Genomic DNA, 27802 nt, shown 5'->3' on the forward strand with positions numbered 1-27802 from the left:
GCTTCACTAGCCTAATCCACTGCTTTGCAATGAACTTAAATATGATCTGTATTTGCATTAAGTGTTTGCTTGTTTTCCCACAATGAAGTGACTGTACACACGGTGCAAATGCTTTGTAATATCAAGTTCATAACTCAATATCCAGTGTAATTTTATGTTGATGTGATACTAACTCGCAAAGCGATTCATTTGATTGGATTCATTTGATGTCTTCAAGAGTGTTGCACACAGATAGGTTGGTTTATTGAAATGTTGTGGTCTTAAATGTCTCGCTGAATTAAAGGGGATGAAGTATCAAATCCGAACATAATTGCATATTTTCAAACTGAGCATTCAGAGACTGGCATTGATGCCACTATTATATGTAGTCTTCAATCTTACTTGACTTTGACAACCGCTACAACTACTGCTGTAGATTTGTACAAGCAATGCCCAGGAACGTCTAACGCCTAATATCAGACATTTAAAATACATTGTAATTATTTTGTCGACTATATACTGTTAAGTCAATGAATTTCAGGAACAGTAATGCATAATACAAAGAGACAGTTTAATTATGCCTATACAATAGGGATGCGAGGGGGTGCCATCCCCCTTGTTGAGAGAAATGGCAAAACCATCCCCCTTGTAAAACCACCATCCCCTTTAGGTCGAAGCTGGATTGTATAGCAGTAACATGCATTAAATGAAAACAATACCGATCAAATAATATCGATCAATTATTTGATAATAAATGATCAAATAATCGATAATTAGGGATGCTGTGTTCGATTGGACACCGATCGGTATCGGCCGATATTAACTTCCTATGACTCGATCGATCGGCCACCAATTAGTATCGGTCGATATTTACTTCCTATGACTCGATCGATTGGCCACCAATCAGTATCGGCCGATATTTACTTCCTATGACTCGATCGATTGGCCACCAATCGGTATCGGCCGATATTTACTTCCTATGACTCGATCGATTGGCCACCAATCGGTATCGGCCGATATTAAATTCCCATGACTCGATCAATCGGCCACCGATTAGTATCGGTCGATATTTACTTCTATGACTCGATCGATTGGCCACCAATCGGTATCGGCCGATATTTACTTCCTATGACTCGATCGATTGGCCACCAATCGGTATCGGCCGATATTTACTTCCTATGACTCGATCGATTGGCCACCAATCGGTATCGGCCGATATTAAATTCCCATGACTCGATCAATCGGCCACCGATGAGTATCGGTCGATATTTACTTCTATGACTCGATCGATTGGCCACCAATCGGTATCGGCCGATATTAAATTCCCATGACTCGATCAATCGGCCACCGATTAGTATCGGTCGATATTTACTTCTATGACTCGATCGATTGGCCACCGATTAGTATTGGTCGATATTTACTTCCTATGACTTGATCGATTGGCCACCGATTGGTATCAGCCGATATACACTTCCTATGACTTGATCGGTATCTATGGCTGGCAATTGCCCGATTTGATATTACAATGATATATCCTCATGATATATCATGAATATTGCAGTTCTGTAAGTATTGCCATTGGATGTTTTGATACAAAAACTTCATAAAAAGATAAAAAAAAAATAAATAAATTAAATATTGTGGGGGTGCGACATGTAGCCTAGTTTATGGAATCCAACAGTTTGATAAGCCTTTTTTCAGCTAAGCTATTTATTAAAGCAGTGTCAGACAGAATCTGCAGAATGACTCCTGACAAATACTTTCCACAACATCTCAAATAAACTTTTGGATTATGCATAATTACAGGAACATTGATCACAACAGAGGATTTTGACGTCTGACAGTGAACAAACGGCGCTTGATGGCTGTAGCAGCGGTGCATTAAAGGACTAAATGTAAAGAATTAAAGAGACAAAGTATCTCAGAGAGAAAACCTTGTTAATGTGGAACTCTGCACAAATATAGCTTCCTATATTTATCTATTAATCATTGTAGCATTAAGATAAACAGGTATTTTTTTTTTTTTTTTAATAAAAAAATTTTTTTTTCATCAGGGAGACTATTTTAAAATTGTTTGGCTCAAGAATCGCGATTTGTTACAGAATAGATTTCTTTTCCCCAGCCCTATCAGTATCGGTCTATATTAACTTCCTATGACTCGATCGGTATCGGCCGATATTCACTTCCTATGACTCGATCGGTATCGGCTGATATTCACTTCCTATGACTCGATCGGTATCGGCCGATATTCACTTCCTATGACTTGATCGGTATCGGACGATATTCACTTCCTGTGACTCGATCGATTGGCCACCAATCGGTATTGGACGATATACGCTTCTTATGACTCGTTCGGTATTGGCCGATATTTACTTCCTATGACTCAGTCGGTATCGGCTGATATTCATTTCCTATGACTCGATAGATTGGCCACCGATCAATATCAGATGAAATTCACTTTCAGTGGCTTGATCGATTGGCCACCGATTGGTATTGGACGATATACGCTTCTAATGACTCGTTCGGTATTGGCCGATATTTACTTCCTATGACTTGATCGGTATCGGCCGATATTCACTTGCTATGACTCGATCGTTCGGCCACTGATCAGTATCAGCCGATATATACACTTCTTATGACTCGTTCGGTATCGGCCGATATTTACTTCCTATGACTCGATCGGTTTCGCCCAATATTCACTTCCTATGGATTGATAGGCCACCGATCTGTATCGGATGATATACACTTCTTATGACTCAATCGGTATCAGCCACCGATCGGTATTGGCTGATATTCACCATTTGGCCGATCGCATAAACCGATCACCCATGTCACAAAAGACGCACGACTCTAAGACTTAAGCCTCACTGTCTTGTCATCACAGGTGTGTGGGGAACACTGGCCGAATGTTTTAAGACAACAAACTTGATTCTGTAGTTAAGAACGATCCAGTGTGAGTGGTGTGGCGGATATAAAAAGCTTATGTACAGGATATGGCGTTTCACATGCGACACTGCAAAGGGTAACCGCTGTGTGCTGTGAAACTGTCTTTATTATCGTCCCATAGGTATCATAATAATATTAACGTGGGTTACAAGATGAGTTATAATTCAAAAATCTTTATGAAATAGCTCTCGAGCAAATGGCATCACCATTAGTACATATACTGTACATTAGCAACTCTTCAGTTCACTCACATGTGCTCTTCCTCTGCTCTCTTTTAATTTCTTGCCTCATGAGACTTAAAGTTCCAACGGGAACAACTGAAAGAGAAACTAATATTACCAAGAACGAACAAAATGAAAAGGCAGGGAACATATTTATAGATATAATAATTTTACATTCAGTATTATGGTACTATTATATGATGTATTAAATAACATGCAAATATAAACAAAAATAAATAATAAAATAATGAATAATTACAATTAATGAAATCGTGGCAATGAATGAATAAACAACCAAAAATGTCACATTAAGTTTAATCAGTTCGACTTAAGGTAGACACTTAGCGACATTCTTTATAGGACTATCTGCTCTAATATGGAGAATATTTTGTGTAAGCAAACTTGTTTAAAGGCTTATTAAAAAAACATTTTCTTTTAAAAAATTAATATTTTGGTGTTTAATTATCAATTATAGTAGCAACTATTGTATTACCAGCAAGGAAATTCAGTTAACAGTGACTGTGAGCAGAAAGCTTACATATAACCAGTTATGACAGAGCTGCTGAAAAAAGGTTAGTGATCATATCTGTATCGGACCATTAGATGACAAGAAAATTGGTTATTGTATTGGCTGTGAAAATCCTGATCGGGGCATACCTACTGATAATTAATTACATTGTCTGATGTCCAATTTGCACAGATTGCTGTAAGTATATTGCTTTTAATGGACAATATATCAGTCTATCACTAATTCTAATATATTTTCTTCTAATATACAGTATATCTTGTTATATATATAGAATTATGAAACATTGTAGTGACTTGTTGGAGGCCTATTTTTTTTCCACTTGTATCTACTAGGAACATTTGTGTTGAGGTTTTGCCACCTTGTTTCAAACCACTGATAATTTATTACACAACTTCAAAATACATTTAAATAAAAGCTTTTTCTGTTTTCCATGTTTCTGATCTCAGTTATAATCAAAACTCTGAAAGAAGCACATTGTTAACTCAATTAACTGAATTCTGAATAGCCTCCTGTCAGGCTCACATTAAATTGGTAGAATTTTTTTTTTTTTTCTGAATGTTTTTAACTCACAATAGCAGAATTCTGAATAATGAAGTTTGAACTTAAAATAGCCTACCTCATACTAGTCATATTTCTTGCTGTGTCAAGCTTTAGGGTGAGTAATCAAATTAGTGATAAAAGTTTTAATAGTAGTTTCACCTCATGAAATTCTTGCAGTGCAAATCCTACAAATTGCAACTCTGCTGTCAGTAGCTATGTTTTCATCCAAGTTGCGAATTTAACTTATGCGAAAAACCATATTATTGCAAAAACAATGTGCGATTAAAGCCGCGTTTCCATATAAGGGTGTTCAAAAGGATGAAATCGCCACTTCCGGAGAAATCGTAGCCGGCTAATATGATATCGTTGTGTATCGAGCAAGACAGCACTGACAATGCAATACAGCTATCGACTGAACACAACAACAACTCTGACATCAACACCATTGCTGTTTATTTATGTACTATTTAGTTAAACGTTTTTTCATGATCCATAGTGCTGTCACATCCGCTAATGTTTTGACACAGGCAAGAAAGTGTTTCTTCTTGTGATGTTTATTGGCGGTTGCCATTTCAGCTTATGGTGGTGCATTACCGCCACCTACTGAGCTGGAGTGTGGAGCGTCACAAAAAATGTATTTCTGTGGAGTCAAACGTCTGCTGAAAACGATGAAATTGGCAAAATTTCATCAAAAATAGGTCACACCATGTAGGATTAAATCCTAAACTGAGTATTCTTCTTGAACTCCAAATTAAAAGGTAGCTTACCCTGTGGAGGTTACTTGTAAACAAACAAGTTATGTCTACATTTATACTTAAGGTCTAGCAAACATGTGGAGGGCATTTCCTTCCCCATTAATGGTACGAAATGTATATCGTAATAAATATCTGTATCGAACGATATGAAAATAAATATGCCAAAAACATTATTACGATATTTATTTTCATATTGTTTGTTATCGATACTTATCATGAAACCCCTTTTGATTGACCGGAAATAATTGGCCCTGATCATCGGCTGTTTTTAAACAATCGGTATAATAGCAGATAATAGCTTATAGCGGCCGATACCGATTATTGTCTGATACATCGGTGCATATGTGCAATTGGACCATAAGCATTCTACAAGAACATTCCAATAATTGGTTGAGTGAAATGGGTTTTTCAGTTCATTATTTACTTGCACTGGTGGCCAAAAGTTTGGAATAATGTACAGATTTTGCTCTTATGGAAAGAAATTGGTACTTTTATTCACCAAAGTGGCATTCAACTGATCACAATGTATAGTCAGCACATTAATAACGTGAAAAATTACTATTACAATTTGAAAAAAATGTTCACAAAAAATCCTCCATGTGCAGCAATGACAGCTTTGCAGATCCTTGGCATTCTAGCTGTCAGTTTGTCCAGATACTCAGGTGACATTACACTCCACGCTTCCTGTAGCACTTGCCATAGATGTGGCTGTCTTGTCGGGCACTTCTCACGCACCTTACAGTCTAGCTGATCCCACAACAGCTCAATGGGGTTAAGATCCATAACACTCTTTTCCAATTATCTGTTGTCCAACGTCTGTGTTTCTTTGCCCACTCTAACCTTTTCTTTTTGTTTTTCTGTTTCAAAAGTGGCTTTTTCTTTGCAATTCTTCCCATAAGGCCTGCACCCCTGAGTCTTCTCTTTACTGTTGTACATGAAACTGGTGTTGAGCGGGTAGAATTCAATGAAGCTGTCAGCTGAGGACATGTGAGGCGTCTATTTCTCAAACTAGAGACTCTGATGTACTTATCCTCTTGTTTAGTTGTACATCTGGCCTTCCACATCTCATTCTGTCTTTGTTAAAGCCAGTTGTCCTTTGTCTTTGAAGACTGTAGTGTACACCTTTGTATGAAATCTTCAATTTTTTGCAGTTTCAAGCATTGTATAGCCTTCATTCCTCCTGTTTCTTTTTTACCATTTTTTTTATCTAATATTGACCTTAAGACATGCAGTCTATTTCATACTGTGGCAACTCAAAAACAAACACAAAGACAATGTTAAGCTTCATTTAATGAACCAAATAGCTTTCAACTGTGTTTGATATAATGGCAAGTGATTTTCTGGTACCAAATTAGCAATTAAGCATGATTACTCAAGGATAAGGTGTTGGAGTGATGGCTGCTGGAAATGGGGCCTGTCTAGATTTGATCAAAAATTACTTTTTTCAAATAGTGATGGTGCTGTTTTTTATATCAGTAATGTCCTGACTATACTTTGTGATCAGTTGAATGCCACTTTGGTGAATTAAAGTACCAATTTCCTTACAAAACAGCAAAATCTGTACATTTTTCCAAACTTCTGGCCACCAGTGAAAATATGCACTGAAATATTTTACTTATGCCTATGCTGACAATCTCAGAAAGCCAAACTATTGGCTGATTGGACTATAAATTGCTCTATCACTAGGCGAATTCTAGTATAGTACGATACTAACTTGTTTGATAGAATTGCAGTGAACTTTGTAGACCTATTCCTTTTCTTTAACTTATTGTAGGCCTCTATCAACGTAAAACCATTCAGCCCAGTCCTAAATCAGAATCCGAATTCGTGTCTAATGGCCATGTGGTTTGCTCCAAAAGCTTTAAAAAATGCCACATCAATTACTCATGATATAACATTACACGCGATATATAGTATGCATGATATATGCAGAATATAGAAGATACAATATACAGTATGCAGTACAAAAATGCACAGTAGACATTCAGCAGCAGAATACACAAGTGTGATGTGTAATGGTGTAGGTGGAACTGTAGTGAGCAGACTAAATAGAGTAGGCTATATTGAGTCTAGCAGCAATAAATGAAGAATAAGTAAACAAGTGAAAGAATGAAGAAATATATGCGATGCAACACACAGCAAATGATGCATGCGAGTCTGTCATCCATTGTAGCATTGAGTTTTAAATCAGAACAGAAATCAGTTTGAGATAACTTAATAGAATGCAACATTATTGTTGATTTTGGCATTTTTGATGTGTAGAATTCTCAGTTTGTCTATATCTAACATTTGACTTTGACTGAAATGTTTGGTCGACTAAAATGCTCTTTCTCGTAGTTTCTTATGGTACATTTAGGGTACGTTTACACGACAATGATGTACTAAAAACGGAAAAGTTTTTCCTTTGCATTTTTGAAAAGTTTCGCGTACAGAAGACAACGTTGTCAAAACGATCCCCGTTCACATGGATCCGCGAAAATGACTAAAAACGCTGTATTATGCATGCCAGGCCAGTGGTTAACGATGTCACTTTGTAAAGAAACACTACGCGCCTGCGCACATAGGCATTCTTCCACAAAGCGATGAATACGAACAATGAAGATGGCGAAAGCATCGAGCAATTTTGTCTGGACGGACGATGAGGTTGCTTTATTACTACAGTTACTTTGCTGGAGAAGCATCAATAAACTCAAAATCTTGAGCAACACAAACACAGTCCTGTAGTCCGCCATTATAGTTTTGAATGTCTCGCGTGTTGTTTTGAAGTACTCGCGCGCATGCCTATAGACTGAACTCTCAAGATTATTCAATAAACTCTGCTCATTTTTACCATCACTTCCTCTCCTGCCTTCTTCTGTATTCCACCTGCTGACTCTTGGACTGGTAGGAGAGTAAGTTAACATAACAAGCTGTGGATGTTGACTGGTTTTGGATATCAGACAGAACTCTGATATATGGATATCTGCTGATGGAGAGAGAGGTCTTGTGTACACTGGATCTAACATGCATTTTCACTGCCTCATGTTTTCATATTCTAAGCATATCATTGAATACTGTACATGGCATCACATCTCTGTCTATAGGCTATATACATAAGCGGTGGATAAATGAATTGCAGGGTAAAGGTACATCAAATAAAATTAAGTAAATAAATAAATAACCTTTAAAATACAAATACATTTTTCCCATCTGAATCCATACATTAATTTCAAGATTTTCAAATTGCAGGTTCTGCCTACTGTACAATGTTCACACTCCATACAAAACACTCCAAATGAATAAATAGTTGATTATTGTTATTTGCACAGACACCAGTGTTCATATTGATAATTATACATCTCAAATTGATGCCTGTCAATCCATCATTATTTATATAACATGTAATACGCATGCGCATGACATCATCGTTTTCACAAATTCGCGTTTTTTGTTTTTTTTGTTTTTGTTTACACGGAGATGATAACAGCATCGTTTTCAAAAATGTGCACTTTGAAACCTGTTTTCAAAAGTTTGCGTTTTCAGGCCCCAAAACGCCGTTGTTGTGTAAATAAACAGCCAAAATGCATAAGAAGTTTTCCGTTTTTAGTTGAAAACGTTGTTGTGTAAACGGCCCCTTCCTCAAAATATGCTTTGCCAGGCATTGTTTGGGTGCTTGGAGACTCACAGGAAAAGACGACGAACAGTAACCCATTATTGGGTACTGCAGTGTCTTCTAAACCTGTAGCTTTGGACTGATGGATTTATAGAAAGATCCTGTTCAAACTACTGTGTATTATATGGCACAAGTGATTATGATCAATTCCGTAACCTCCCAGTTACACAGCCTTTGTATAGACCTAAGCCTTGTGTTTACTTGCGCAAAGAGTAAGAGTAGAGGCACTTTTGTTTTATTCATCTGAAGCTTTCCCTCACCTCTGGCCTGTTCTTACCTGTCCTTTCCATGTGTATCAACTCACCTGTCCCTGCATCCGCCTATGATACTTCCTGTTACAGAGGTAGCTCGAGATATGACTTGTCTAATAAAGCTGCAGTGTGCAGAGACTCTAGAACTGCATGTACCGCAGGGCAAAGGGCCGATCAAACCCACTGTGTTCTTGGAGTTTGTGACAGTTTCTCACGGTACACTGGGGATGACTCTATTCCCTGGACCAAACGACCTGCATCAATGTTTCCAGCCTTTTATATTTTCCTCAGACATTACATTCCTGGAGGAATGTGTTAGGAAAGACATTTTCACACAGAATATTTATTTCCGCACACTGACCTAATTTTATTTTTGTAACCCAGGAATCCTTTTGAAAGTGTGTTTTCAAGTGTTGGTGAAATTAAACAAAGCCTGCTTCATAGAGATAAGATGTTTATTTGTCCATCTATGTAAAGCAATAAATCTAAAAATTCAGTTTTCAGGTTCAAGTAGGCATGATATTATCTTATTTTTGGAGTGTATTAGTTTCTGAATTGCCAAATCTTGCAGATTTTCATCTCAAAGGCTACATTTACTCATAATTCAATTATTATGAATGGGATTTTTTCCCCCTCACAAGTTAAGCAGATCTGATTTTTGAATGGCAGCATGGACAGCAAAAATCACACTGATCAAGAGATTTTGATCTCCAGGGACTAATCTGGTAAAATAAAGGTTTAATAGTAATAATTCAATAAGAACAATTCATGAAAACTAAATGTATATGTTTTTAAAATTATATTATAGTTTTTATACTAAATAATTATAAATAAAATGATATATAATTTTTAAAATAGTAATAATCTAAAAAAGAATAAAAAAGTAGATCTTAAAAGTAATTTAACTGTAAATAAAAGAATTTGAATACATTTAAATAATAAATATATATATATATATATTACTCAGCAAAAAAAGAAACGTCCTCTCACTTTCAACTGCTTTTATTTTCAGCAAACTTAACATGTGTAAATATTTGTATGAACATAAAAAGATTCAACAACTTAAACTGAACAAGTTTCACAGACATGTGACTAACAGAAATGGAATAATGTGTCCCTGAACAAAGGGGGGGGGGGTCAAAATCAAAAGTAACAGTCAGTATCTGGTGTGGCTTCCAGCTGCATTAAGTACTGCAGTGCATCTCGTCCTCATGGACTGCACCAGATTTGCCAGTTCTTGTTGTGAGATGTTACCCCACTCTTCCACCATGGCACTTGCAATTCCTGGACATTTCTGGGGGGAATGGCTCTAGCCCTCACCCTCCGATTCAGCAGGTCCCAGACATGCTCAATGGGATTGAGATCCGGGCTCTTCGCTGGCCATGGCAGAACACTGACATTCCTGTCTTGCAGGAAATCACGCACAGTACGAGCAGTATGGCTGGTGGCATTGTCATGCTGGAGGGTCATGTCAGAATGAGCCAGCAGGAAGGGTACCACATGAGGGAGGAGGAGGTCTTTCCTGTAACGCACAGTGTTGAGATTGCCTGCAATGACAACAAGCTCAGTCCGATGATGCTGTGACACACCGCCCCAGACCATGACGGACCCTCCACCTCTAAATCGATCCCGCTCCAGAGTACAGGCCTCGGTGTAACGCTCATTCCTTCGACGATAAACGCGAGTCCAACCATCACCTCTGGTGAGACAAAACCGAGACTCGTCGGTGAAGAGCACTTTTTGCCAGTCCTGACTGGTCCAGCGAAGGTGAGTTTGTGCCCATAGGCAACATTGTTGCTGGTGATGTCTGGTAAGGACCTGCCTTACAACAGGCCTACAAGCCCTCAGTCCAGCCTCTCTCAGCCTATTGCGGACAGTCTGATCACTGATGGAGGGATTGTGTGTTCCTGGTGTAACTCGGGCAGTTGTTGTTGTACCTGTCCCGCAGGTGTGATATTCGGATGTACCGATCCTATGCAGGTGTTTTTACTTGTGGTCTGCCACTGTGAGGATGATCAGCTGTCCTTCCTGTCTCCCTGTAGCGCTGTCTTAGGCGTCTCACAGTACGGACATTGCAATTTATTGCCCTGGCCACAACTGCAGTCTTCATACCTCCATGCTGCATGCCTAAGGCACGTTCATGCAGATGAGCAGGGACCCTGGGCATCTTTCTTTTGGTGTTTTTCAGAGTCAGTAGAAAGGTCTCTTTAGTGTCCTAAGTTTTATAACTGTGACCTTAATTGCCTACCATCTGTAAGCTGTTAGTGTCTTAACGACCGTTCCACAGGTGCATGTTCATTAATTGTTTATGGTTCATTGAACAAGCATGGAAAACATTGTTTAAACCCTTTACAATAAAGATCTGTAAAGTTATTTGGATTTTTACCAAATTATCTTTAAAATGTAGTGTCCTGAAAAAGGGATGTTCTTTTTTTGCTGAGTTTATATATGCGAGGTGGGGCCTCCATGGATCGGACTTGTTGGTCCAGCACATCCCATAGATGCTCAGTTGAATTGAGATCTGGGGAATTTGGAGGCCATTCCTAAACAAATTTTGCAGTATGGCAGGATGCATTATCCTGCTGAAAGAGTCCACTGCCATCAGGGAATGCCTTTGCCATGAAGGGGTGTACGTGGTCTGTAACAATCTTTAGGTAGGAGGTGGTACATGTCAAAGTAACATCCACATGAATGCCGGGACCCGAGGTTTCCCAGCAGAACAATTCCCAGAGCATCACACTGCCTCCGCTGGCCTGTCATCTTCCCGTAATGCATCCTGCTGCCATCTCTTCCCCAGGTAAATGGCGCACAGGCACCCAGCCATCCACATGATCTAAAAGAAAACGTGATTCATCAGACCAGGCCACCTTCTTCCATTTTTCCATGGTCCAGTTCTGACGCTCACGTGCCCATTGAAGGCGCTTTTGGCGATGAACGGGTCAGCGTGGGCAGTCTGACCGGTCTGCGGATATGTAGCCCCATACTCAGCAAGCTGTGATGCACTGTGTGTCTTACACCTTTCTGTCATGGCCAGCATTAGGTTTTTCAGCAATTTGTGTTACAGGAGCTCTTCTGTGGGATCGGACCATACGGGCTAGCCTTCGCTTCCCACACGCATAAATGGTCCTTGGGTGCCCATGACCCTGTCGCCGGTTCACCGGTTGTCCTTGCTTGGACCAATTTTTGTAGGTACTAACCACTGCATACCGGGAACACCCCACAAGACCTGTCGTTTTGGAGCTGCTCTGACCCAGCTGTCTAGCCATCAAAATTTGGCCTTTGTCAAAGTTGCTCAGATCCTTACGCTTGCCCATTTTTCCTGCTTCCAACACTTGAAATTCAAGAACTGATTGTTCACTTGCTACCTAATATATCCCACCCCTTGACAGGTGCCATTGTAATGAGAGAATAAATGTTCATTTCACCTGTCAGTGGTTTAAATGTTGTGGCTGATCAGTGTGTGTGTATATATATATATATATATATATATATATATATATATATATATATATATATATACACACATATATATATGTATACAGTGCCTTGCAAAATTATTCAGACCCCTGACCAATTATCTCTTATTACTGAATTACAAATGGTGCAATGAAATTTCATTCTGTTTGATATTTTATTTTAAAACACTGGAACTCAAAATCAATTATTGTTATTCACTTCTATATTTTGTGAAGTTTGCTTAAAAATTCATTTGAATTAATTTAACTTTTAATTCATTAAAATTGTTTGCTTATTGTCATGATGTGTCTTTTTCATCTCATCTTCATTATCGTTGATAATCAAAAAACCCTTCATCAATTAACATTTTAGTCAGTAATTTAGTTGGCGAGATTAACACTGTCTGATGCGAGAAAAAAAAACTCATTCTCGTTGCCATAATAGATCCAGATGTTTTACTTTTTTGTTTGTCTGTAATTCTCATTTATATCTCAGTAGGCCCTTTCACACATGCAACCAGTTAAATTACAGAAAAATTGTTGGGTTGTCTCTTTATTTGTTAATTAACCACATGTGCTGTTCAAACATGCAATGACTTTGCATCTTCTGTTTTGATAGTACCATTCATTCACACATCAGCACCAAATGCCTTTAAACTCTGTGACGTTGTTTGCCGGAAATGACATCTACTCGGCTGTGCTAGAAGTGTAGGCTTCTTGTTTGAAAATGTGGTGGGGTATTATATTGTATCTGAACATATGCGGTCGATAATGTTGGTGATGTTTTCAATTTTTTGGCAAATATTTACATTTATGCAGTTGCTCAAAACTCAACGACATCGTATGCGACAACTTCAAATAAGACTGCAGAAAAGCATCCCCACAACATGATGCTGCCACCCCCATGCTTCACGGTTGGGATGGTGTTCATCGGCTTGCAAGCCTCACCCTTTTTCCTCCAAACATAACAATGGTCATTATGGCCAAGCAGTTCAATTTTTGTTTCATCAGACCAGAGGACATTTCTCCAAAAAATAAGATCTTTGTCCCCATGTGCACTTGCAAACTGTAGTCTGTTTTTTTTATGGCAGTTTTAGAGCAGTGGCTTCTTCCTTGTTGAGCACCCTTTCAGGTTATGTTGATATAGGACTCGTTTTGCTGTGGATATAGATACTTGTCTACATGTTTTCTCCAGCATCTTCACAAAGTCCTTTGCAGTTGTTCTGGGATTGATTTGCACTTTTCGCACTAAACTACGTTCATCTCTAGGAGACAGAATGTGTCTCCTTCTTGAGCGGTATGATGGCTGTGTGATCCCATGGTGTTTATACTTGCATACTATTGTTTGTACAGATGAACGTGGTACCTTAGGGCATTTGGAAATTGCTCCCAAGGATAAAACAGACTTGTGGAGGTCCACAATTTTTTTTCCTGAGGTCTTGGAAGATTTCTTTTGATTTTCCCATGATCTCAAGCAAAGAGGAACTGAGTTTGAAGGTAGGCCTTAAAATACATCCACAGGTACACCTCATATTCAGTGCACCTCCTATCAGAAGCTAACTGGCTAATTGCCTAAAGCTTGACATCATTTTCTGGAATTTTCCAAGCTGCTTAAAGGCACAGTTAACTTAGTGTATGTAAACTTCTGACCCACTGGAATTGTGATATAGTCAATTAAATGTGAAACAGTCTGTCTGTAAAGAATTGTTGGAAAAATTACTTGTGTCATGCACAAAGTAGGTGTCCTAAATGACTTGCCAAAACTAAAGTTTGCTGACATGAAATCTGTGGAGTGGTAAGAAATGTGAGATATAAATGAGAGTTTTAATGACTTCAACCTAAGTTTATGTAAACTTCTGACTTTTGAATCTAGAGAAGAGCATGCTATGGATTAAAGTGTGTCGTTCCTCATTCCCAAATGAACATGTATCAGATTAGCGAGGACACCTATATTTGCTCCAAGGTAAATTAAAGTGAATAACTTAACATTAATTCATTTAGGTATTGATTCAGGTCTTAGTAAAGGTGATAGTAAATAAAGAGTTCACAGCATCAAAATTAGTGTGTTATGAGACAATATAAGCAGTTCTTTTGACTTACACTAATGTTATGAGGTTTGTAATCACTATCAAATGACGCTTTTTTCAAGCGACTGTGATAATCATTTTTCTTAATTCTGATTCACAGTCTCCACTGTTTTCAATCAAATTACTGTGTAATTTAACAATTAAAGATTAGATAAATATGCTTTACAATGTCACTCTTCATTCCAGCCCACGTGATAATATTATCCATTCCGTTTATGAGAATATATAGCCAAAAACCGGTCCGTTCCAGAGCTTGTCAGAGTGAGCAACTGTAACCAAGGGGGGCGGAGCTTAGCGACGTGTCAATAAGCAAATTAACTGTTACATAATCGAATTTGACTGTAAGTTGCCTCATGTAGAAGTTTTTGTCAACTAGACATTGATGTATAGGCATTTACTGACAAGATAACCAGACTGCGAGTTGTTACATACTGCACCTGTACAGTGTTGCTGGTGTGTAAAGTTGTGCAAAGAAGCCTTTTGGGTAGAGGGTCAACTGGATAATCTTTAGCTCAAAAAGTCTCACTCTTCACACTCCTAGACCAGTCCTACACCGCACAACATACAGTATGTGACTTGTCACTCCTGGAAAACACTTTGTCCCAGTCATATAGGATTGTTCCTGAATAGAATATAAAACAGTGTATCAGAAATGTTGAGAAATGGACATGGACTTTCTCATCATTAACATTTTTGGTTAAAATGTGTATATTTGTTTAAGGGAAAGTGTATGTTTTTAGATGCTGTAATTGTTCACCATTTCTTTTAAGGTTTATACTGTATATAAATAAATAAATATATATACACTATCGGTCAAAAGTTTTGAAACACTTGACTGAAATGTTTCTTATGATCTTAAAAATCTTTTGATCTGAAAATAATTTGTGTATACCAAAAAATATAATTGTGCCACCATATTAATTTATTTCATTATAAAAAATAAAAAAAAGTTTTTGAAATTGATTACTTGGACCAAATAATAAAGAAAAGCAGCCAATAAGTGCCCAACATAGATGGGAACTCCTTCAGTACTGTTTAAAAAGCATCCCAGGGTGATACCTCAAGAAGTTGCTTGAGAAAATGTCAAGAGTACATGTCTGCAAATTCTAGACAAAGGGTGACTACTTTGAAGATGCTAAAATATAACACAGTTTTGATTTATTTTGGATTTTGTTTAGTCACAACATAATTCCCATAGTTCCATTTATGTTATTCCATAGTTTTGATGACTTTACTATTATTCTAAATGTGGAAAAAAAAAAAAAAAATTATAATAAAGAATGAGTGTTTCAAAACTTTTGACTGGTAGTGTGTGTGTGTGTGTGTGTGTGTATATATATATATATATATACACACACACACACACACACACACACACACGCGCGCACACACTCACGCGCACACACTGGCGGCCAAAGCTTGGAATAATGTGCATATTTTGCCGTTTCGGAAGGAAATCGGTACTTTAATTCACCAAAGTGTCATTCAACTGATCAAAGTATAGTCAGGACATTACTGATGTAAAAAACAGCACCATCACTATTTGAAAAAAGTCATTTTTGATCAAATCTAGACAGACCCCATTTCCAGCAGCCATCACTCCAACACCTTATCCTTGAGTAATCATGCTAAATTGCTAATTTGAAACTAGAAAATCACTTGCCATTATATCAAACACAGTTGAAAGCTATTTGGTTCATTAAATGAAGCTTAACATTGTCTTTGTGTTTGTTTATGAGTTGCCACAGTATTCAATAGACTGGTATGTCTTAAAGTCAAAAATGGCAAAAAAAGGAACAGCTTTCTCTAGAAACTCGTCAGTCAGTCAGTCATTGTTTTGAGGAATGAAGGCTATGCAGTGATTGAAATTGCCAAAAAAAAAACCTGAATATTTCATACAAAGGTGTACACTACAGTCTTCAAAGACAAAGGACAACTGGCTCTAACAAGAACAGAAAGAGATGTGGCGTATTAGGGTAGCAGCCATGTCACCCTGTACCTCAAGACCGGTTGCCCACTTAAGCTAAGCAGGGTTGAGCCTGGTCAGTACTTGGATGGGAGACCTCCTGGGGAAAGCTAAGGTTGCTGCTAGAAGAGGTGTTAGTGAGGCCAGCTGGGGGTGCTCACCTTGCAGTCTGTTTGGGTCCTAATGCCCCAGTATAGTGATGGGGACACTATACTGTAAAAAACCACTGTCTTTCGGATGAGACGTTAAACCGAGGTCCTGACTCTCAGTGGTCATTCAAAATCGGGAGTAACCCCGGTGTCCTGGCCAAATTCCCCCCATTGGCCCTTCTCAGTCATGGCCTCCTAATAATCCCCATCCCTGAATTGGCTATATCACTTCACCAATAGCTGGTGTGTGGAGATCGTACTGGCGCACTATGGCTGCCGTCGCATCATCCAGGTGGATGCTGCACACTGATGGTGGTTGAGGATAGTCCACTGTTCACTGTGTAAAGTGCTTTGAGTGTAGTGTCAGAAAAAGTGCTATATAAATGTAACATTCATTCATAACATTCATTCAATGCCCAGATACAACTAAACAAGAGGATAAGTAAATCAGAGTCTCTAGTTTGAGAAATACATGCCTCCCATGTCGGCTTCATTGAATTCTACCCGCTGAACACCAGTTTCATGTACAACAGTAAAGAGAAGACTCAGGGGTGCAGGCCTTATGGGAAGAATTGCAAAGAAAAAGCCACTTTTGAAACAGAAAAACAAAAAGAAAAGGTTAGAGTGGGCAAAGAAACACAGACATTGGACAACAGATAAATGGAAAAGAGTGTTATGGATCTTAACCCCATTGAGCTTTTGTGGGATCAGCTAGACTGTAAGGTGCGTGAGAAGTGCCCGACAAGACAGCCACATCTATGGCAAGTGCTACAGGAAGTGTGGGGTGAAATGTCACCTGAGTATCTGGACAAACTGACATCTAGAATGCCAAGGATCTGCAAAGCTGTCATTGCTGCATGTGGAGGATTTTTTGATGAGAACGCTTTGAAGTAGTTTAAGAAGTTCTGAACATTTGTTTCAAATTGTAATAGTAATTTTTCACGTTATTAATGTGCTGACTATACATTGTGATCAGTTGAATGCCACTTTGGTGAATAAAAGTACCAATTTCTTTCCATAAGAGCAAAATCTGTACATTATTCAAAACTTTTGGCTGCCATTGTGTGTTTGTGTATGTGTATATATATATATATATATATATATATATTAGGGATGTGCTCTACGACTAATTTGACTGTCGTTTAAATGGAAGTTTTGTAACCGACTAGTTGACTAGTCTAAAGAGAAACCAACCTTCAGAAAACAGTAAAAAAAAAAAAAAAAGTGTTTATGCAACCCATTTAAAATACTTAAAATCTATTCCAAATCCGATGCCAAATTCCACTGAAAAGGAGCATTTATCTGCAACGTCCTCGCCTTGAATTATGATCATTGTACATTAAATATAGAACATGACACGCATTCACTGAATCAATGTTAGCGAATATTTAACAGACAACTGAATGAATAGTGCAGGATCAATGGAACAACCATTAAAAGCCTGTTCTATCGGAAATCACCAAGTAAAAGTTACTTAACATATTAAAACAGTCAGGACATTGTTGAAAATAATTAACAGGTAGACTAAGCCAAATCTATGAGAGAGGAAAATAATGTGCTGAAAAGTTGTGAGTATTTCACGACGTGCAGTCGTGCATTAACCATTGATCTAATATGACAGCTGTTCGGTAAAGAACGTCAACCAATAACAGTTACGATGTAAAAAAAAAAAAAAAAAAAGTAGCTATAGGATAGAAAAAAATAGGCCTGTGATGTAGCCTACAATAAACCTAATGTATTCTGAACATGACGTGCACACTGAATAACAGATAGTTTAACACGTTAAGCGGTCGGCAACTCGTTGAAAATAGCCTTCTTAATCAGCAGATTAAAAAATGGCATACCTAGCCTAAAACAGTTATTTTCTAGGCTACTTACTCAAAAGCATAATTTTTTGGATGAGCAAAATTAACCCGTCGACATGGTCCGGTGAAAAACGAGACTTGACTCACATGAGGTGTCTATCCTGCGCTTGAAAAATCCCGCTCAGCGGAAAAATAACGTACAAGCATGCACAGATGTAAAGAAGACTCAAATGTGAAAACATCCATAGGGATTTTGAAACGTTTGGAAAGCCGATTCCCGCACCACCGAAGTGATTTCATTACTACTTTGCTGAGTTTACTTGTCTAGCGAGAGGACATTTTCCTGCGCGTGCCGCGAGTGAGAGAGGGAAGAAGCATGCGCAGCCTGAGGTGAAATTAAACTCTGTATCTGCTCCAGAAATCCTCTTTTTTAAAAAAATAATATTTGTATTATTAATTCTATTTAAAATATGTAACATTAATATGACAGTAATTTAAGTGCAGCCTCTGTAAATATATAAAGCCAAACGTAAATGTGTAAAAGTTATTATCAGTTTAATGGGGGGAAATATTAACCGACTAGTAATTCCAGTGTCGACTAGCAGCATCAGAACCGTTTAGTCGACTAGTCTCGCACATCCCTAATATATATATATATATATATATATATATATATATATATATATATATATATATATATATATATATATATATATATATATATGTGTATATATACACACACACACACACACACACTGGCGGCCAAAAATTTTTAATAATGTACAGATTATATATGTATATACACATACACATTTGTTTCCTGATAAAATTCAGCCCAGCGGGGCTCATCCTTTATGGCTTTGTATGGCAGATTTTTTTTCTCACCCTGAGGTTGTGTTCACTGAATAAAGACTTCCGGCCTTTCTTATGCTTTATGTCACATAATTAGTAGAGAAACACCCTTCTGTGGTTTTGTCGGTGCTTGCTCAAGTAGTGTCTCAGCTGTGATGTTGTCACTTGCACTCGTGCAGGGAAGAACCACAACTTTGTACAAGTATTTGAGGCTGTTGAAGCGATTTAGGTGTGATTTTGATGGCTGGTAAATGAAGCATGATACTTTCCACATGAAATGTTCTGGTTAATCACTTATTAATTCTTCTAGCTGCAACCAGGTTTTGTATTGTATAGGAATAGTTTACCCAAAAATGAAAATTCTCTCATCATTTACTCACCCTCATGCTATCCCAGATGTGTATGTCTTTCTTTCTTCTGATGAACACAAATGAAGATTTTTAGAAGAAATCTCAGCTCTGTAGGCCCATACAATGCAAGTGAATGGGGTCATCTTATAAATATCATCTTGACATTGTCAAAGACATCAGCTATTGGCTATCACTTTGACCATCGTCGATCCCCGAGATAATCGTCTGTCGGCACAGCCCTATGTGCATTTCTCTCTATAAATTAAAATGTTCAGACAGTCTCCTTGCTGGTTTTTCCGACATATTCAGAATCATTACCGCTTTTGCCGGTGTCGCTGTGGCTCACTTCATGCGTGTGCTTGTAAAATGTATATTTTAAAGGCTCATTATTACGGTTTAGTATTTCTTTGTAATGTAGAACAGTGTTAGCAATGTTACTTATTCTTTCTCATCCCTGGAACTCAAACCATTTTCTGATGGCTTAAACTAATGCCTACTAGTCGACTAGGAAAATCTTTGGTCGGGGGCAGCCCTGATTATAACTTCTCCTCCGTCTTGCCTGCACTCGACACCAGTATCTCACAGAAGATAGATGACGTGAGCTCCACTGTCTTCCCGAATGTCGCTTGTCATTTCCATGAAGTTTAATTATTCTCAACTTTGTCATGTCTCTCGCCACGGCCACATCTAGTTATCAGTAGTTGCTGTTGCTTGTGTTGCTGGATGTCGCTCTGCTCTCATTAAAAATGTATGAGATCGTGTCTCTTTGTCACTGTATGTCACTGGTGTTGTGAACAGGGCTTTAGACTGACCGGGCACATGCAAAAACTTAACTAAAGCTAATGCTGAATCTTTAACATAAGCTTATAATTTTCAGAACAGAGCGTCCATTTATGGATATCCCTCTTGTGTTTCTCACAGACAAGCCCTTTTTAGAGGTGATGTGCCACAGTACAGTATGTCTGAATCGCTCTGCAAAGACATATTCACAGGGAAAGAAGTGCTCTATTGTGCCTGGGAGGAGGTACAGGGAGTGTTTGCGTTGAGCTGCAATGACAGGGCCTAAATTTGGGTGCTCTTGAGTGTGAGGTGGCGATAGGAAATGAGAGGCACAACCCTTAGGCCACTGGTACTCTGCTGGAAAGACATGATGTGGTTGACTCTGTGGAAACTTTAATGTTCCGATGGCTGGAAAGTGCTTCTACAGATTTTTCCCCCATGGTTTAAAAAAATGTAATTACCATGTCAGAAGCTGAAGCTAGTTTTTCTTTGCATTTTTGAATGGCACCATCCATAAGCAAATGAGCATTGCAAGTGTAAGTTTGCTTACCTTTGTCTAACTGTCTGCTTGCTGCTTTTTGTAAGCCTAAACTTCTGTTCCCATTCAAGTCGGTCACATCGATGCTGTGTCAGTAGCTGATGCAATGGGAAACTCCTCCCAGGAGTGACGATCTCTAAAGCCCTTAAAAATTATGATAATTTATTGGTGGATGGCGCTTGATGCTCTGACACACTCATGAGCGTATAAACAGAGCACAGCACCATTTCATTTTCATTTTTCTCTTCAGGGTCGCAATTTAATCTCTCGTGTCCTGAATGCCTGAATCGTCACTACGTTGTTGAAACCGCACACTTTAACAGTGTGTGGATTATTTTATATCTCCCTGCTTGTGCTCCGACAAACAGCGTATCCTTTATCACTTACATGTTTGTAATGCTATTGCATTGCGATTTTGTTGTGCGTTTTATTGACTATAAGCACTTAAAAGAAACATTTACTTAAAGTTGTCTTTTTTAAAATGCTGTTTTTCTGCAAATGTTTTCTCCCTTGTAAGTGTTATATCCCTCTGTCTGATGGGCACAAACACTGCTTTATATGCTTGGTCCAAGCTCACACAGAAGTGGACTGTTGCGTTCACTGTGAATGCATGAAACTCAAGATGCTTCACTCTCGGCTAGCCTTCTTTTTGAAGGAGGTCACTGGTCTCCCTCCCTCACACCATTATCCTTCTGCAGCTCCCAAGGGACCGCATGAGAGAGGTGTGCGAGGCTGAGAGTTCTCGCTGGTGCAAGCCTTGCTGCCACTACTTAATAAACAAAATAGCTTTGCTTCTGACAGTATACATGACTTAAAAACTAGTGATGCTGCCATCTCACTGCTAAGGAATGTAGTTAAACTAAAAGCTTCGCTATTTAAAGTGATGCTACTGGCCAACACTGGGGTTTCATTGTCTCTTAACACGTATATAATCAATGATGGACTTTATACACATGCCATTAGACTCACTCAAAGTCCATTCAAATTAGTGCGGACAGTTATCCCATCATTGTGCGCTACCCAGACAGCATTCGTGGTTGTGCACTGTCTCCGTGTTTAGATGCTCTCTACAATATGGAATAGCCTTTCTGTGGACCTCTATATTTTATGCTATACACTTTATACCTACTAACACACCCTTTTGTGATTTTCAAAGATATCTTTTGTCTTCAAGAAGAGACTTGGAATACAGCGCACAAGCTACATGGGCCACAAGTGGTGCTTTTTTTTTTTTTATGTCATTTTTGGAGCTTGACAGTAACAACCATGACTAACACTAGAACAGTGTCGGATTTGGATCGGGCTCATCGGACGTCATTATTGGAGCTGATACCGATCCAGGTATCGGATTAGTGCCTAATTTATTCGTTACACAATGTTACACTATAAAAGGATTGTGGGGGTTGTTATGACTAACGACCGAAAATGTGCAACAGATTTGCATTAAAAAATAAAATATCCAAAACTTAAAGGCAAATCTACAAAATTGATGATCCACAGTTTAAATTTCTAATGATATGTATAGTCATTTGACTTTCTTTGGCCAGGGGAGGGAAATTGTTCTTTCCCTCAACTTGTATCCTGCTAATTGCTAAAAAACAAAATGGTGCAAGATTCCCAAGACATTTTTTTTAAAAACATTTTTTATTTATTATAATTTAGAGTGCTTTATAATAGCTCATCACCAGAATGTAGGAATTTCATCTGTTAAGCATTCTGAAATTGTTCCTGATTTACACCATTAAGTACATGATGAGATTGTAGTTGCATTCCCAACTTTAATTTTGACTCAGTCATAACATAGATAACCTCTGATTAATTTTCTGATCTTCTTTCAAAATTGCTAAATCACAAGATAGCCTATGTCAATTTTTGAGCAAGCCAGAATCTTTTGCAGATTTTTCTAGTGTAGCATTTGACGCTACCTTAATATACCAAAGGGGTTTTCCACTGTTGTACTTTGAAAGTGTGCTGGTCAGAAATTTGCATTGTAGTGTCCAGTAATCCTAAATGTGAAGCCAAGCCTTGACCAAAATTAACTAAATTGAGTTAACCTTTAACTGACCAATATGGCCTGATGTTCATTCAGACCTGCATTGTTACTTGCTGTACTGACCTTCTTACTGATGTCCTCCACTTAGCCTAATCTTTGAGGCTATGTGTGAGTCATTGTATTTAATAATACTGTCTTTACTAGTAGTGGTCAACCGATACATCGCCGAGGCCGATAAATTGGCCGGTATACTGACTTTTTCATTTATTGATAAACTTTCCTGTTTGGCCGATTTGTTTCTTGAGGACACTGAAAATCGCCTACATGTCGCGACTGATACATGTAAACGACCAGTCACGGTTCATTTTGTTGTTACGTGCCATTGTGTTACTACAGTAATAGACCGGTGTGCAACACAGTGTCATTTAAACAGTCTGCATATCAGAGCTGCGGCAGACACGTTTGAGCTCATAATTTTAAAGTGCTCGCCTATTTCATTCTCCCTCTCTCTTATCAACAGTTCCATGTAACTTTTAACTGTCTTGTCTAATGATAAAAAGGCAAATATCAAAAAAACTAATATCATATACCATCCACAAATATGAGCATATCTCATTTAAATAGATGTAATAAACAAACCTCACACAATTTCAGCAGATCCAGCATCCTGTGGAGCGCTCTTAAATCTTCCTCTGAAGCACGTATTCTAACAGTCTCTCCTCAACAGTTCCCTGAAACTTTTCTAATGATAAAAGGAAAACATCAATAAAGCGTCTATTATATATAGGGCTGCCCCCGACCAAAGATTTTCCTAGCCGATTAGCCATTAGTTGACTAGTCGTCACACGTTTATGATATTAATTTAATTACTTATATATATATATATATATATATTGGGAGGCATCAGAAAATGGTTTGAGTTCGAGGGCTGAGAAAGAATGTTATAAGTAACATTGCTAACACTGTTCTACATTACAGAGAAATACTAAACCGCAATAATGAGCCTTTAAAATATAAATTTTACAAGCGCACGAAGCGAGCCACAGCGACACCGGCAAAAGCGGTAATGATGCTGAATGTGTCAGAAAAACCAACAAGAAGACTGTCTGAACATTTTGTTAATTTATAGAGAGAAATGCACATTAGGGTTGTGCCGATAGATGATTATCTCGGGGATCGACGATGGTCAGAGTGATCGCCAATAGCTGATGCCTTAGACCATGTCAAGATGATATTTGGCTCGTTATCCCATTAATCTATTAAATTATTATTATTATTAGACTATTATTATTAGCAAATTAATATTACAAATAATTTGCCCGTAGACACAGACACGCGCTTGAAAAAAAACTTTATTATTTTATTAAGAACAGATGACAGAAAAGCCGTCTATGCGCATGTCTGACGCGCTGATATAGAGGTGTGCAGTCTTGTGGAGCATGTGCATGTAAAAGGTTCTCACTCTTTCTTTTTTTTTCTGTCTTCTGAATGTTTTTTTTTGTTTTTGTTTTTTTGCAAGAAGAGTATCGTCTATGAGTGCTGCAAATGACCTCAGATCTCAGCTCAGGAGGTGCTTTGAGTTCAGTTCACTTTATTTTCACAGAGCAGTTCTTTGTGACCACAACTCTGCAGCCTATACATCTGTGATTAAAACATAAAATAATACAAAAACACCTCAAACCATGATTTATATTTCAGTGATTATTATCATCATTATAATTATTATTTTTACATTTATAATTGTTTTTTTGTCTTCATTTATGTAAGTAATTTTTCGGCCGCATGTTTAGACGGATACTTGCCTGACGGTAAATGTAAAGGTGTATATATATTTATATTTTCTTTTATCACTTCATTGTTTTATTTGCTTTTTCATTTTCTTTGGAGTGCAATTTGAATTTAGAAATGTATTTGATTTAAGTTTTCTTTTTTTAAATAAATTAATTTTCAATGCAAAATCACTAAAGCAAGAATATTCACCGATCCCTCAGCCCAGGGGTTGCCGATGTAATTGGATATTGCGATTTTTAGAGAGAGAGAGAGAGAGAGAGAGATAGAGAGATAGATAGATAGATAGATATCGTGAAGGAGGGAACAAAACGAATTTATTCACACACATGATGTATTTTCACGGACAACGAAATACCCGACCGGTAGAGAGTGCACAGATGAAGTAGGTTCTTTGCCAGAGAGATGTTGACAACTGTTGTAAAGCCATCTTTCAAATAGTTGAACAACACACATTTTAAAAATCACTTTTTTTTTTCAGTTTCATTTGAACTTTTAGTTAATATAAATAAAAAATAAAGTTCAAAGTTTGAAATCAAGGTGTCTTGCTTTATTGTGTAGGCTTAACCCTAACCATGCTTAACGAAAATTACCCCATAGTACCTCCTAGCGTCCAACCAGCGGTAATACCGATGTTTGTCGGTTTCCTGCAGAGTTTTTTTTTTTTTTTTTTCTGCGACCAACCGACCAGTCAAAACTTGGTCGATCAAGACTCTTCTCATCGAATAACTTTGGTCGACTATCAGGGGGCAGCCCTAATTATATACCATCTGCAAATATGCAGAAATCTCGTTTAAAAAGATGTAATAAACCAACCTCACACAACTTCAGCAGATCCAGCATCCTGTGGAACACTCCTATATCTTCCTCTGAAGTACGTATTCTAACAGTCTCTCCTCAACAGTTCCCTGTCACTTTTAGCTCTTGTCTAATGATAAAAGGCAAATATCAGTAAGACTTTTATTATATACCATTTGCAAATATGCAAATGTCTAGTTTAAACAGATGTAATTCAAGAACCTCACAAAAATCCAGCATTTTCTTCCCGTTGAGCGCTCATCTAATATCTCCCTCTGAAGCGCATATTCCATCTATAAAAAAATTTAGGATTACAATCAAAAATTCCTCTGATTCACAAATCATGATGGTCACTCCATGACAATCCAAGCAGGTGATCCAGGCTGTTTAAACTATCAGGAGATTGTTGCTCACGCTGGATTCGCACGAGCGTGTGAGTGCAACTTCAAAGTAAAAGCGCTTCACGTGTGCTATAAGTAAATGTCTTATTCACTATGCTCTGTTTGGTTTGATTTGGTATTTTTTGAAAATGTGTGATAAACTAAAAAAGTATCTGATTTAATTGAATAAATAAATAATCTGCAAGTGATGCGCGCTTCAAAATTAATGTGTAAAGACGGCTGCTCATACACTGAAAACACCTCATCATGATCATCATGCGTGCTGTTATGTGTGAAATGACAGAGACAGAGAGCACTCTGATGTGCGCAGCACATACAGACTATGTATTTATTAAGTTGAATCACAGCTTTACGTAGTTTAATAATCACACTGGGCCATGGGGCAAACTGCTTATCTGGAGGTAAGAACCTACCATCAAAAACACACAGAAATGGCAAAATAAAAGCTTGTGTGTGACATGTGTTTTCGCTTAAATATTACACTTGTTGGGCACGTAAAATGTCCTGGAAATTTGTGCCTTGAAAAGAGTGGGAACACTGGTGAGTGTATATAGCGATCAAATTGATTTTGGATGAAAATAGAGCAAAATATAACCCTTTTTCACTATAAATCTTGACATCAGCAGTCTCCTTGGCAATCATAATGTCAAGCTCGATTACACTTCCTAGCGCCATCTAGCGCTCTGCGCATGCGTCAAGCACTAGGAAGTGTAATCGAGCTTGAAATCATGATCGTGCCTAGAGACTGCAATGGCAAAATGTACAGTGAAAAAAGATTTATATTTTGATCTGTTCTCACCCAAAATCAATTGGATCACTTTAGTAGACATTGATTTAAACACTGGAGTCGTATGGATTACCTTTATGCTGCCTTTATCTCTTTTTTGAAGCTTGAAAGTTTGGTCATCATTCACTTGCATTTTATGGACAAACAGATGTCATATCTGCATTAAAATATCTTCATACTGTATAAAACTATATAAACGTTATGTGAGTTTGAGACAACGTAATGGTGAGTAAATAATGAGGGAATTATAATTTTAGGTGAACTATTCCTTTAATACAAATTTCTGGTCTTATTATGCATGTTATTCCAAAAGAAAATGATCTTTCATCAAAATATATTAACTTGCTTTGCCCTTCCTGTTTGGCTGACGTCACCAAGCCCACTTAGTTTTCAACCTCTCCCTCCGATAAACTGGCCTCTACCTGGATCTCCTCACAATCCATACAATTGCTTATGAATATAATCAAGTCCCATTCTACATTTTTTTCTTTTTGAACATCCTGTTTCACACAGAAAAATGTATGATTACGGAAGTGGAATGGTTTGAAATTCATTTGTGGCTATGAGACCAGATTTTACAGAACACTATATTTTGTGGCCAGATTTGTGGAGATATTTGTAGACAATTAACCTCTATGCTGTAATTGTAGAGGTTACTATAGACGTTTAAAAAAAAATTATGGGAACTGGGTCTGTTTGTTTTTACTTTTTATTACGGCCTTGGCTCGTGACCTGTTTTTAGTAACTGTTCCCAGTCTCCATGCTTTTCTTCTGATATGTTCTTATAAAACCATAAAACTCTCCATGATTTAAGCACTCCTGTTTTCTGTTCCATCACTTTCTCACACTTTCAGTAATGTTGAGTCTTAACCCAAGGGTGTTAATTAAAAATAAGACCTACTATACTTTCTGACTGTGAACTTGGCTGTTTTTCCCCCCACTTTGTTGGGAGCTTGTTTGGCCACATTCTTAAAATAGCTCTCTGACGTGTACCGTCCTACTGCGGAATGCGACTGTGGCCGTCCATAGTACTCTGTGGCAGGATGTTATGCAAACGTGCTTGGCTGAACTGGAAGTTGTGCTATAACCAACATGCACTCATGGTATTGGCCAGCAGGGACGCCATCATGAATGGAGTACTGGAGTTACTCCACTAATTAAATTAATAAATATCCCACAT

The 27802-nt window shown here is 37.9% G+C and overlaps 1 protein-coding gene across 1 annotated transcript in view; it reads left to right on the forward strand.

The window, feature by feature from the left end:
- LOC127441995 (rho-associated protein kinase 1-like) overlaps positions 1 to 27802 on the forward strand; it is a 102044-nt gene that overhangs the window by 1259 nt on the left and 72983 nt on the right. The window lies entirely within an intron of this gene.

The sequence above is a fragment of the Myxocyprinus asiaticus genome, chromosome 6, assembly GCF_019703515.2.
Source record: "Myxocyprinus asiaticus isolate MX2 ecotype Aquarium Trade chromosome 6, UBuf_Myxa_2, whole genome shotgun sequence".
Lineage (NCBI taxonomy): Eukaryota > Metazoa > Chordata > Actinopteri > Cypriniformes > Catostomidae > Myxocyprinus > Myxocyprinus asiaticus.